This window comes from Pinus tabuliformis, chromosome 2_2, assembly GCF_031772625.1.
Source record: "Pinus tabuliformis cultivar Carrire ecotype Pingquan chromosome 2_2, CPIR1, whole genome shotgun sequence".
NCBI classification, from domain to species: domain Eukaryota; kingdom Viridiplantae; phylum Streptophyta; class Pinopsida; order Pinales; family Pinaceae; genus Pinus; species Pinus tabuliformis.
The window spans coordinates 1,080,019,911-1,080,035,433 of NC_142300.1; positions in this window are offsets into that span (position 1 = coordinate 1,080,019,911).

Consider the following 15,523-nt stretch of genomic DNA (forward strand, 5'->3'; position numbering starts at 1 on the left):
TTAAGTCCGGTTAAATTAGTTCTAATTAGTTTTAGGGACTAATAGTGAGTAAAACGTCAGTTGGGACACTAGTGACCTAATTAGTGCTACTCTAGTTAACTAAAGGTTCCACCATCAGAAACTCATGCATGTCGATTATGAGAAAGGCCTAGTTGAGACTAGAGTGTAGGGATAGTGCATTATTTGTTTCAGATTTTTCTGAGTTGCATTGATAGTGCATGCAATAAGGAATTGATCCTTGAGGGATTGCGTTATTTTTAGAGGCATTATTTCCCTTTAAATACAAGCTATCCTTCATAGGAATTACACATTGGAATAGAGACTTGGAGAGCTTGTGAATTGGCTAAGCTTTGGCCTTGAGCTTTCTTATGAGTTGGAGATTGAATTTGCTGAGTGTTGGGATTGTTCTAGAGAGAACAAGCATTGTAATTTCATCTTGATTTTCCAGATTAATACAAAATAGATAGTGGGGTTTTGAGCTATGGCTTTCCCCGGATATTTATTGTGTTATGTGACTTTGATTCTCTTCCTCTATTGATTATTGTTTGCTCAATGTTTATGGGCTTCCACTGTAAAGAGTAGAAGTAGATTCTTGTCTCTTATTTTAGTAGATTACATGAGCTTGTGAATCTACAGGGTTTTCTACAGTCCGGACATATGTTTTGCAGTGAATAAATTGAGTCAGTTTATGGTTGAGCCTCATAACATACATTGGATTGCTGCCAAGAATATTTTGAGATATCTTCAGGGTACAATCAATTATGGACTGAGATACACTACCGGGAATGTGAGGCTCCATGGTTGCTCTAATGAAGACTAGGCTAGTAGTGTGGTGGATTGTAAAAGAACATTTGGATGTTGCTTCTCTCTAGGTTCTGCTTCGATATCATGGATGAGCAGGAAGTAGAAGTCGGTTTCCTTGAGCACCGCTGAGGCTGAATACATTGCTGCTAGTTTGGCCTCTTGTGAAGTTGTTTGGTTGAGGAAGCTCTTTAGTGAGCTGTTTGGACATGTGTTTGATACCACTGTGATATTCTACGTCAACTAAAGTGGGGTTTGTCTTTCTGAGAATCCCATGTTTCATGACTGCTCTAAGCATATTGATATCAGGTACCGCTTTATCGGGTATATGGTACAATGGGGAGCAATAAGGCTCCGCCATATTGGGACTAATGATAAGGTCACTGATATTCTTATGAAGTCCTTGGGGAAGGAAAAATTCTTAACCTTCCATGAACAACTTGGAATCGTGGAGAAACCCTCTTATGAGGGTCCCGTATGAGATGGATGTTAAACTCTGAGAGCTTTGGGGGCCTTGGGGTACTTCTTGGAGTGATGAGCGATCATAGGGTGAGTGGTTCACCTTCCCCTAATGGTGCACGATGTATAGGGTGAGTGGTTCACCTTCCCCTATGATACCCCATGGTGTCATATGTATAGGATGAGTGGTTCACCTTCTCCTATGGAATATGAGAAGGATGAGTGGTTCACCTTCTCCTGCCGGCACATCCTACCCATGCAGTCTGGGACTCATGGGAAGTACCTCTAATCTGGCCAATGAGTAGGGAAATTAGGATAGGGACCTTAGTACTATCGATGGACACATCATGTACTACCATACTCCCTATGATAGGATGTTGATATTGATCTAGGATCAATGGAAATTGACTTCGGGTCAATTAAGAGTGGTATGACACACTCTCTATTATTGGAGACTGACTTCGGGTTAGTGGAGAATGGTATGATACATTCTCAATCATTTATTATTTCTTCATGGTTCAACATAGTAGAGCAGAGACCATGATGGTATAGATTGTTAGACTGTTTGGTAGGTTAAGTTCTCCCTAGTTGAGAGGGAGTGTTAATTTTGGAAACTAGGGACAAACTTCATCTTGGACAACTCATATGAGGCAACTTATATTTATTCCTCTCTTCGAGAGGTGTAGGATTGATCTAAAGATCATCCCATTCTGACATGTACGAATGGAATTATGAATTTATTTTGATTATGGACAAATTGTCAAGGTCGCCCAACACTCTCATGTAGGCTCAGAAGCCCAACAATCATGTTTATTCATCCTCAACATTGGCATATAAATACAAGGTTGCTCCTCCTCATTTGAACACTTCATTCACTCACATCTCTCTCTTCTTGATTGGTTACAGATTTCTGAGGTTTCTCTCTCTCCACAGGTGTGAAGAAGGGACTATTCTTTTGATGTCCTTGTGTTGACCATAATTTACCGAAAATTGCAGAAGGATGATTTGACTTTTGTTGACCTATTTTGAGTGCGGTTTTGGGTGGAGGATTTTTGTTTGAGTAGGCCATAGTTCTGTGCACGAAATCTGAGGTAGTTTGACCTCTATTTCCTAGCATTAACTGTGCTAGGGCTTGTTGATGTGTTGAGTTTTGTTGACCAGGTTTGAATGTACTTTTTCATAATGTTCTTAAGCTAATTTGACTTTTTGTTGGAGGCCGAGTTGAATATGTTTTACAGACCTGAATTGCAGGAAGAATTCTACCTTGTTGACCAACGTTGACTTTATGGTTAGGGCTTGTTGTTAATACTGTTTGACTGATCAAATTTCACTTTGAATGAGTAAGTGAAAATTGTATATTGTACCCTCTCTCTCTCTACCAAAATTTTGAAGAATTATAAGAAGAATTGATCAAGGGTTTCCCCACATTGGGGTTTGTCCCTGGCTGGTGCCGCATCTTCTGTCCTCTTGTCCATGATTGTCCTCTATTGTTATTGTTTATGTTCTATCTATGTTTTACTATCATGACGATGTGATTGCTAAACTAGATATTGATATTGGGCTTATAAAGAAATTGAAGTAAAATTTCTCTAATCATAGAACATACCATTTTTATCCTAAAATTAACAACATGATAATCATTAGGTTGGCCTCTTCCCCTTGCTCCTCTACACCCTAGAGTGCATAGGTTAGGTATGTTGAATATTGTGACTAGGAAGGCAATAGCATAGTAAAAGGATGTACACAAAAATGCCACAGTCGATAGATATACAAATCCTCTTCTCCCACATACAAAGATACAATGATAATCATAGAGACTATGTCTCTTCTATCTTCAAGCAACACCACTACGCTTTGGCTCCACACATAATCAATAAACTATAACCAGAAGAACCAGGAATACTGACCACACCCTGAGAGGCTCACACGCCCTCCACTGAGTAGTGGGAACACTTGGGCCTTAAGAAATTTTGGCACCAAAAGACACAAACCAAGAAAATTAAATAAAGAGAAAAATAGACACTTGCATAAAAAATCCAACACTTCAAATTGCAACTTATTCTGAGCACATCCAGACACATAAAAAACAAATACCAAGAGTTGAGAAGGGGGAATTACCTGAGTATAGAAACACACATGAAATTGAATCCCTCAAGTTTGAAAGCATCAGTCAACTCCCTTTGTTGTCAAATCCTCATTGAGACCAGAACCAAGCTCCCAAACACTAGTCTTAACGTCACCTTTGCATGTGGAGGTGAGAAGACTGCAAGGAAGAAAGGTAGAGGATTCACTACAATCTTGCGATAGAATAGAAATATGGGAATGCTAGTTCACAACATGAGATGTACTACATACTTCCTAGACAGAGAATTTCCAAAAAATCCACCATAGAATGAACAAAGTCAACTGAGAGAGAGGAAATTTTCCTCGCTGCAGGGAAAATGAGGAGCCATGACTAAATAACCCTCATGTATGTTGAATAAGCCTCATTGAACTCTCCAAAACCAAAGACATCATCACATGGATTGGGTTTAATTTACACAAATTCATGCATGGGGGTGGCAGGCCATGCCAACCCCTCTTAATTATCTCGAAGGTTGGTGGGGTGGTGACCGCTCCCCCCATCCATTAAGTCTATGACCCTCCACCCCTATTAAGTTAGAAAAAAACATTAATTTTAATGTTGTTTTCTAATTGATAACTTTCACGCTAAATTATTTAGTATATTACCTTGAATATTTTTAAATTATTTTGTATTTAGGATTTTTCTTTTAATCAAAAGAACAATTTCGCTCTTCAAAGGGAGGTTTAAATTTCATTTTCTTCACTTCATTCATATAAAAAAATCTATTTTCTATTTGAGGATAGTTTTTTTCTAACTTTGTTAAATGTTTAAAGTAAAAAAAAAAAAAAAAAAAAAACCATAGTAGACAATGAAAATGTGATATCTATTTATGTTCCAAGGGTTTTTTATTATCCAATTTGAAACTTAGGAAGACATGTAAGAAGTACTGAATGATGGATCTTGGTTTTGGGGAAGAGCTGGGCTCTTCATTACCCCATGGTTCCCAAATTTTGATGCCACAAAAATGGTGGTCTCAACAATGCCAATATGGGTGAATCTACCAAACCCCCCTCCCTCTCTAGCACCACAAGGTTCTAGAGGAGATTGGAAACACCTTCAGAAAATTTAAAAAGATGGACCTCGAAATAAAAGAGAAGGGTCTATTTACCTTTGCCATAATCTATGTAGAAATAGACCTAAACAAAGGTCTACCTGATCACATTCAATTGAAACACATAAATATTTAGTGGACCCATGTTTTAAATTATGAGAATATGACTTTTAGACGTTGAACATGTTATAGAACATGACACTTGTAGAATACATGTCCATAGGTAAAAAATATTCCAAAAAAGAAAAAGGGCCAGGTCTATAACTCAAAATGATGGCAACCATTTAATCTATACCTCTAAGAAGAATAAGTTGAATAATCCATGGAGAACCATCAATAGAAGAGGATGCAAATGCCTAGAATGTCACCGAAACTCAAACATAGAATGACATTGAACCACGAGAGATCCATACATCATAACAACAAAAAAATGAAGCACATACAAAATATGGGATGGGGGGCTCAAAGAGAGAACATGCTTTAGAGAGCTTATACTAAGACAAATGATCCCCACTGAAGACATCTGGATGCATGTGGCTATGGTTCTAGTTGATCCGACCTTAGGGGGATGACGAAAAGTGCAAAAAAGAGAAGTTAAATGATTATTATCACACTTAACTTGCAAGTTTCACATGTAATTTTTTTTCTCTCTTTAGCTCATAAGCTGAGACTCTTATCTTATGGAATGCTTCCGACATATGCAAAATGTAGTTTTGTTCCTTGTTACAAGATGAATAAAATTACGAATCTTTTCCCTTTGGAAATAATAAAATAAAATGATATAACAAAAACATATAAAAGAAAATATAGTTGCAAAAGAAAAGTAAAAACAAAAAATAATTTAATGTATTACAACAATCTAAAACTAATTAAAATATACATTTTAAAAATATTTAATATTATATTATCAAATTTATATAAAAATAATAAAAATAAAGCTCACAGGGTGTAGAGTAGACGATGATAGAGTGTTTTGTTAAGACACTCTATGGTGTAAATTTCACTAGTTTGAAACTCCATGTAAAAAATCTATCCATGATAAGGGTTGGTGTGGCCCAGGCAGTGTGCGACCCCCATGTTACAAAGGATTGTTATTCAGTTACAAAAAATTGAACAAATTGAATTCTTCCATGTACTCATGCATCTAAATTCTAAAGTGGATGCATTGGCTAACAATGGGACCAGACTTGATCAATTGTCCTTAGAATTGGTCAATAAACCTCCAATAATCTCCTCATTGCAATGATGTGTCATCTCCAACTATATGAAATTATAACATCACATAAAGGCACAAAATCTGTCAAATTGAAATCGATCTCAGGGAGAAAGAAGTGTGGGTGTATCTCAGAAACACTAAGATTTCAACAAGCCTGCCGCTGGAGGTAATGATGGGTAGAAGATATATATTAACTTGCCAACTCTAGAAACTATTAAAATGGTACCCCTGTCCAAATCACAATTGCAATTGCACATAAACCCTGCTTATCATGTGCACAAGTATCTAGAGTTCTTAATGATATACAATCAAAAGTGGAATTTTGAAACAATGAGAATAGTGGTATTAATACCACATTCAATTCGTCTCAGGTTAGCATTAATCCTTCACCCCCTCCATATTAGCTCACAATCTTTGCAAGGAATTCAAAGTAAATTTGGAATGGACTATGCAACTTTGAAATTAAATGGTATAGGGAGGATGAAAAATGGCCAAGGAATACATGACATGTTCCATGTCAAACTCATTAAAGCAGATATAATGTTGAGTGCCCATCATTTTTCTTTGTGGAGGGCGACGATAAGAGGGAACCATAGGCAAGGTGCCACTCTTTCTTGAGCCAACATTTCCTTGGCTCTAAGAGCCTGCCATTGTGTGTTGAGAAGAAATTTTTCATCCAAGAGCCAAGTTTCATCACTGTTACAGATCCATTTGGACACATCAATCCCATCATCCAGATCGATGTTTTATGGCTCATCAAACCCTAATTTCAATTGCTACATGCCCTAAACAAGTCACCCCTTTGAATACCTCCTTCCCAGATAGTTTCATGACCTGAAGACATCTAGAAATAGCCTATAGAGGGACCAGCACAGGTAAGTCCTTATAAAGGTGCGCTGCAGAGCAGTTGAGTCCATTACCAGGGTGCTCTGTAGAGCACCTTTCACCTGCACTGGATGAGAATGATCAAAATTCACATAAGGTTTGGGGAATATTCTTATCTTCAGGAGTCATCTAGAAGGTTACCTCACTTATAAACTCTTATGAGCTTGAAAATGGATGAGGAATGAGTTAAGGTGCATCCTATCCTCTCATCCCTTCCTCCATGGAACTAATTCTAAGTATGGAATGCCATTCAATGCCACCATTTATGACAAAACCTCCTTCATCTTCCTATAAATTGACCACTCATTGAAGTGATCAGGGGCTGGATTAGGTTGAATTGTAAGGAGATTTGGCTTTGAAGCAAGTATTGTAATGCTACAAGTTTGTCATGCTTTTGATGTGATGTGGATGGGATCTAAGCTGAAGGAATGGATTTGAATAAGACATCAATGGTTGTAATTCCTTCTTCTCTCGAATAAAGTGTTTGAACCTTTCTCCCATATGTTTGTATTGTTTCATAATGCTTATATGTGTGAACTGTATTTGATTCCTTTCACTTATATTCAATAGATCATGTGCTTTGATCGGTTCTTTGTTTTCTGTTGTGTTTATAGGGTACTTCTCAAGCGTATTAAGTACGAGAAGGAGTGACTGGATCGATACAAGGGAGATGAGAGGAAAGAAGAACTACAAGTAGGTCTTCTCATCTTCTCATCTTATCTATTGCTTATAGGAAAAGTCTAAAACACTTTAAACTATTGTTCTATATACAACTACTTATCTAGGGAATTAATATTTATCCATAGATACCAAATTCTCCAAAAAAAATTGGTGAATCCACTGGAGAAATAAACATCTTTCCTAGTAGCTTATCCAACTCCTAGGACATCCTTGCAGACCTTATTTGTGTTCATAGATTGTAATTCAGCTCTTTGCATTGAAAAATTGGTCAAAACTGTGTCAAATTGCCTCTTGAAATGGCTTACTGTCACCAGCACAGGCTTGTGAGGGACACAGTGCACTGTAGAGCACCCTTGGCTTAGGGACAATGCTCTGAAGCACACTGTCTCCCATTCTGGGCTACGTTGATCCTCCTAGGGTCAGTTTCCCACCTTTGGAAAGTGTTTTTGCCAACTTTTCTCTGTTTGTTTGTTTGTTGATTGATCAATGAATGTTATGTCTTAGAGAACAAGTTTCTATCTCCTTGTCTAGCCCAACTTTGATTTGATTGATTAATGTTTCTTAATGTTTTCTTTTTCATTATCGATTGATAGTCAAAGTTAGAATATAGTTGATTAATCTTCATTCGAAAGAAAGTGTTATAAAGTCTTCCCTTCCTTCGAATTAGAACTGTCGTAAAAGTCTTCATTCTTATGAAAGATTGATTGATTGTATGTGCATATTTCCTTTTGTTCATATTCACATTAAGGAAATCGAAAAGAAATACATGCATGTTGCATTGAAAAAGTTTGTGTGTGCTCATAGGAATAGTGTAGGGAAATTGCATTAGATTGTGCTCTTTGCTCTTTGATCGAAAGAAATCTGATTGCTTTATCCCTAAGTAGTTATGATTTTCATCGTTAAATTGAATGGAAAGAATTCTTATCATGATAGTTGCATTCCTAGGAATTTCAGAATACATCACGTGGTGAACTTGAAAGGAAAATTTATAAGCAATATCAACTTAAAATTAACATCAATTTACCTAATGGAGCATTGTCATTAATGAGAACATTTAGTGGTTCTAGGCTAGAGACATGTTCCGGCATTGTAAAACAAAGAAATTGTCACTAACTTATCTGCAGTACATCCCGATTGTGATACCTCATTCCATGTACGTGAGTATATCGTAGCTCGTCCATGTACCTTTGGGTATATAGGGCGGTGTTACAGTACGTAAAGTATATGGGAATTCTCTCACTGTGCGGTTTTGCATTAGACAACGATTATACGAACTGGGCCTCCATGTACCTTTGGGTCTATATGGGAGGACAACTCTAGGTTGCTATCTATCCTTAAGTAACCGAGTCGGCTGCCTTGTACAATGTGATACATTGAACACAACATTCGAGGAGATTGCTTGCCCGTACTTCTTGGTTCTCCAGGAGGTATTCTTATTCACCTTATCCTCCCTATTTCGAAGGACCATCGTATGGTAATATCTCGCAGTATTCAGGTCAGCCTGGAATTCGAGTTTGTCAATGGCAACCAACAATGCCAGTTCAAACAAGGGTTGTGTATCCAACACAACCAATGCAAACTGTGTCAGCTATTCCTACTACACCTGTTGTTACTATTGTACCACAATCACATGTTCAAACTGTTGTATCTCAATCGATACAAACTGGTCCTTCTACCTCGCAACCACAAGTTTCGAGTCAAGAAGCTCAAGTTTCTCGGGTTTTTGTACAACAACCACTTGTTTTTGGGGTTCAAAAACAACCTCAGGTTAGTATAACCTTATCTGGACTGCCTCAAGCTTACATTGTTATAGTTTATTCACAACTTGGCCAACCTTTCATTGCCGGGCAACAACAACCATTAAATCAACAACAATTGTACCAACAACAACAACAATTGATTCAACAACCGTGGCAGCCTCAATTTCAACAACCCCAATTCCAATAATTCCAACCCCAATTTGGACTTGCCCAATAGGCTCAACTTGGGTTCTGACAATATCAAGCTTACTAAGGTCCTGGTCAACAATGCTTTGCAGGTTATGGACAACCACAAATTCAACCTGGTTATCAACAACCACCTTATGTCGGATTTGTTCAACAACAACCTTACCAAGGTTACCAAATGAATATGCCCTATGTTGGTATGCAAAGACCTATTGCTCAGGAAATTCCATCATATCTTGGGTATGCTCAACCTGACATGAATTGACAGTTTCCATTTGTAGCAACTTTAGAATTACCAGATTTAAATTAGCTCACTAATAATCCAATCTTTTGTGCACCTTGGTGGCCGGTGATTCTGCATAAGTTACCTTCTGACATTCCAAAATTCAATGGAAATCCTGGAGAAGACCCATCAAATCATGGCATGACCTTTCATTTGTGGTGATCATCAAACTCCTTAAATGATGATTCGATTAGACTTCGTCTTTTCGAAAGAACACTTACTGGTTCGACTGCTAAATGGTACATTGAGTTACTAAGAGCTTCTTTTGACAACTTTACGACTTTATCCACCACATTTTTGACCCACTTCCAGTTACCTATCAGATACGAGATTGGAACGGAACTCCTAACCAACTTTAAACAAACTATTGCTACCCATATATTAGATCATATTCATGAGTGGCGGCATCGTCATCGAATGGTTAAGACATATGTTCCCAATCATATTTTAGCTGAGTGGTTCATAAAATCCTTGTTGCCATCAATCACTGAGGATGTGGCAAAAGGTGGAGTTGTCACAGAAGAGCAAGTAATTTTTCGTGCCCAATACTTGGATTTGATTTACACACAATCCAACACGCTCGACGACAAAATTCCCAATGCACCTTGACCAACTTTCACTGTTCCTCCTCCTCCACAATCGCGTAAGGAATCTCATGCTGGGGATGGTGTGATCGGTTCTTCGAGCATGCAAATGGAAGGAAGACCATCTGGTCAAACTCTTTCCATTACCAATCAAACTACCAATGCATCAGAAAATACTCTTGCTTCCGAAATTAATGCCATGTCATCTGAAAAAGGAAAAAATCAAAAGCAACTAGGAGGCAAGAAAAAGGGGAAAAACAAGAAGAAACAAGATAATTCCCCTCAAGAGAAATCATTTGATTCCTCTATTTCGCCAAGGAAACCTCGTTATCCATGTCTAATCTGTAATGATGAGCATTTTACAAGATATTGTCCACACTGCTCAAAGGTCTCTAAACTTTTAAAGACTTCAAACACATATGCAATATTGACTGATCCGTTTCCAAACCTGAAGGCACATTTGGTTGCGACAGACCATGCTTCCACATCCCAAGTACTCATGTTATCCATCACAAAGCCACAAAATGAAGCTTTGGTGTCAACGCAAAACAAATATTATGGAAATCCACCATCATCGTTGAATAATCAGGCCATGGATCAACCTTATCCTTCGACTTCAACTTCATATGAAAATATTCCACCTATTGTACCAGAATTGACAATAAAACCACCAAAGGGAGTTGTGCATAAATTGACATTTAACTCTCGAGCTCGAGTAGCTCAGAACTATAACATAGTGGAAGATCTTGCTCAATCACCTTCTGTTATGCTGACACCCGAGGTGTTACAAAATTGTCCCTCCCAAAAGCAGGCTTTACTGTCAGCAATTGGCGGAATAGACCCTACGGATTCCAACCTTGTGATTTTTGACCATGTGGGATATACACCACAATTACTAGTGCAATTAGCTTTCCTAATTCAAGTAAAATCTCTCAATAAGAATGTTCACCGAACTATTATTGATGAGGGGCATCTACTTGCATTATGTCAATGAGCTGCTAGAAAACACTTGGTTCACCGCCATTGTCACAATCACCAACCATGTTAAAAGCTTTTGACGGAAGAACATATACTCCTTGTGGGATTTTGAGTAACCTGCAAATCGAACTGGGGCAAAAATAGTTACTGTTGAAGTTGAGGTATTTGACGGACCCCTCGATTACAAAATTTTATTGGGAAGGCCAAGGGTATATGCTATGGCTGTTGTGGTTTCCACGTACTTTCGTACTATTTCATTCCCTCATAAGGGTAGAATCATAGTCATCGATCAACGAGCCTTCTTTGCCAATAGTTTACAGGCTATGGGAAGCATTCCGTTGGTACACGGACCCCCGCTATCACTTCAAAGTGTTGGAGCAGGTCTTTTTAAAGATCCTTCCCTAATGGGTACTTTTACACTACCGTCACCATCTGATTTGGTGGAAGTGGCAAGAGTAGAGACTTGCAACATGATTTCCTCCACCTCATCTGATTTAAGGAGGATTACCAACAATTTTGAAGTAGATAATAATATTGAGGCAATGTCGCTAAGCCCCATTGAATTAGCATAGCAATCAATTTTTCGGTCTTGTGAGGTAAACCCAAATCTGCATTCACCAATTGTATGGGTAGACCATTTGTTAGAATATGGTACTTCTTTGGATCCTTTCTCTCGTATATATTCTACGGATGAACAAATCGTCCAATCAATGATGATAGGAGAAGAACCTTGGGAAGATTATCATCATCGTTCCCATCTTCCAGATGACATCAAAGATTATTCAAATGAACTAAACCACCCTTCAATTGTTGATTTTCTTTCGAATTTAGTTTTCATAGACACAGTAGAATCTGAGCGAAACCTGTCAAATATTGAAGAAACGATTTCTATTAATATTTCGACCAAGCCTAACGTTGTAGAAAATATTCATGTCAGCAAATCTTGTTCTCCATTAGAACTCGATAGTTACCGTACTCTCATTTGTGAATTTAGAGATATCTTTGCATGGTCTTACGAGGAGATGTCGGGCATTGACTCTAGTATTGTTGAACATGAAATCAAAATGTACCCTGATGTCAAGCCAGTTCAACAACGGCTTTGACCTATTCATCCAAAGAAAGCCGTTGCAATTAAAGTAGAGGTTGAAATAATTTTGCGGGCTAGTTTCATTTTCCCTGTACCTCTTACTAACTGGGTTTCCAACCTTGTTCCTCTCATGAAGAAACAAGGGACAATTTGAGTGTGCGTCGATTATAGGGATGTAAATCAGGCATGTCCAAAGGAAAATTATCCTACTTCTTTTATTGACCAGATTATTGACAAATGTGCCGGATGCGAAATATTCTCATTTATGGATGGATTTTTGGGCTACAGTCAAATCAATATCCGCCCACAAGACCAATCAAAAACAACTTTTATTTGTCCATGGGGCACATTTTTCCAGGGGCCACATTTCAGAGGGCAATTAATTATGCCTTCCATGACATCAAGCAAATTGTTCAACTTTACCTTGACGATTTCCCTGCTCATTCACGAAAGCGGATTGATCAACTGCAACATTTGAGAGCGATATTTTTACACTGCCAACACTACAAGGTATGACCTAATCCACACAAATGTGTGTTTTGTGTTGGTTCTGGTCGATTTCTTCGATTTGTAGTGTCTAGAGAAGGGATTCAACTCAATCCATTAAAGGTTTAGGCAATTCTTGATTTGCCTTCACCTTCAAATATTTTACGATTACAAAGACTCCAAGGGAAAGCAAACTTTCTGAGGAGGTTCATTCCTAATTACGCTGAGATGGCTAAAGGTTTTACACATCTTTTGAAAAAGGAGATACCCTTCTATTGGAACCAGGTTGCGCAAGCTTCCTTTGATGCTCTTAAAGATACCTTGATTAGAGCTTCATTAATGTATTCTCCAAATTATGAAAATGACTATTACCTGTATCTGCAGCTGCAGATACAACCATTGGCATGGTTTTAGTCCAGGAAGAAAATGGGATTGAACATCCGATTTATTATTTGAGTTGTAATCTCAACGATACAGAAAGTAAATATTCTTATGTCGAAAAACTCGCTTTGGCAGCTGTGTAAGTTGTTCAAATATTTCGCCATTACATCCTGCTATGAAAAACAACTGTCATTTCAGATCACAACCCTATGAAATACATTTTGTCACATCAATTGCTGGGGAGCAAATACTCAAAATGGATAGTTATTTTACAGGAATTTGATTTGGAATTCATCAATTCCAAATCAAAGAAATCTCTAGTTTTTGCAGAATTACTTTGCGACTTTCCCTCAACCTCCATTGGTTCAACATCTAAACCATCAATTTTGGACGTGTCTCTGTTTCAAATATCGTCATCTAACGTGTGGTATGGAGATATACTGATCTATCTCTAGACCTAAACTCTCTGGCCTGATACCTCTCGCTCGTAACAACGTATTCAATACCATGCCAAAGATTATCTGATCATTGGAAACACTCTTTACCGTCGTGGTATCGATACAGTTTTATGGAGGTGCCTCACGCATGAGGAAGCCGAGAAAGAATTGAATGATTGTCATTCAGGTTCCTGTGGTGGACACTTATCTAGATATGCAATCACACAGAGAATTCTTTGTGCTAGTTACTTCTGGCCAACTATATTCAAAGATTGTATTATTGCTGTCAGAAGTTGTCATGCATGCTAGATATATGACCGAAAAACCAGATTACCACCTGCACCATTGCATCTAGTCGTTTCTATTGGCCCATTCGAAAAATGGGGCATTGACTTTATGACATGTAACCCCACTTTGGTTGGGGGCATGGGTATATTATAGTCGCCGTTGACTATTTCACCAAATGGGGCGAGGTGATGCCAACATTGAACAACAATGGCGAAATGACTGCTCTTTTCTTTTTTAGCCATGTGGTTACCCAGTTTGCGTACCACAAGCCATAGTTACAGATCATGGGTCGCATTTTGCAATCACATGATGGTTGAGTTGACTGCTAAGTTAGGACTGTCACATGATAGTTCTACCCCTTATTACCCGCAAGCGAATGGACAAGTTGAGGTCATCAACAAAGTCCTGAAGCAGATGTTTCAAAGAATAATAGGGGTTCATAAGTGAAACTGGCACTTAATCCTGTACTCTGCTGTGTGGGCATATCGAACCTCGGTGAGAAATGCAACTAGATTCACACCTTTTCAATTGGTGTATGGTTTGGAAGCAATCTTACCGATACAATGCAAAATTTCATCACTCAAACTCGTGATTGACCTGTTACCAAACACTTCCGAAGAAGAAGCGTGTTTCTTGGAATTAATCCATCTCGATGAAACCCGTCATGATGCCGCATTGGATAATGAAACACATAAAAAATGTATTAAGGCGCAATATGATAGAAATGTCAAGCCTTGTATCTTCTTAGAAGGAGACCTGGTCTTGCTTTACGATCAGGAAGCTGATAAACTTGGAGCAGGGAAATTCGAACCAATGTGGATGGGTCCTTATATTGTCAAGCGTGTTCTAGAAAAAGGTGCCTACGAGTTAGTAGATTATGATGGGATTCCATTGTCGCAGCCCCAAAATGGTTGTACCTCAAATGTTTGTTAGGAACCAGCTCACAAAAGATACAATGACAATAGTAATGGGGGAATCACTAGTATTATAGGGGCCTAAAAACGTTACTATGCTTGATTAAGTGTAGTAAAACTCATTGTATATATGATTTCATTGCATGTGTGTGTGTGTGTATCTTTTAGAGATTTTTATCTGGTTAGTAATCCACTTTGCATTTGTTGCAGATGTCGGAGTCTTCGGAACCTTTTGTTGGTTACACTAATGGTGCTAGTCGTAGTACCAGAACTTACCTTCTGCAGCATGGGCTATTTTCTCTCCAAGTGGTGAGTTAGTGAGTTTTCAAGGGATTTGTATTGGTTGATAGACGAAAAACATCGCTGAGTATAGCACGTTGACTGAACTTCTCTCTGATGCCATTTCACTTGGCATTTGTCGAATCATCATTAGGCTGGACTCACAACTCGTTGTACTACAACTAACAAACATTTATACTATCTGAAATCCAACAATTTTTTGTATGTTCCTTAGAGTTCATATTTTGGAAAGACATTTTGAACACATTCAATATCAACATATTTCTAGAAATATTAACACATTAATTGATTCTCTAGCGAATTATGTGTTAAATAGACATTTGCGACACATGTAAAAGTAATATTTTCAATTCACATCATCAGTTGAATAGGATTGCATATAACCATAGAAAACTCTGAAAGTAAAATAGATAGGTGTTTTAAAAGTTTTTACAAAATTTGTGTCCAAGACACATTCGATTATCTGACCAAAAAACTCAAAATGCATGCAAAATATCCTAAGTAGATCTAGTGGTGCTCATGGTAACAGGTCACAACCTGTGCTATCATGCGCAAAAGCCTCACCCAGTGGCTAGGAACACCAATAGTGTGGTGTTGCAGCCTCATAGGTAACTCCTCAAT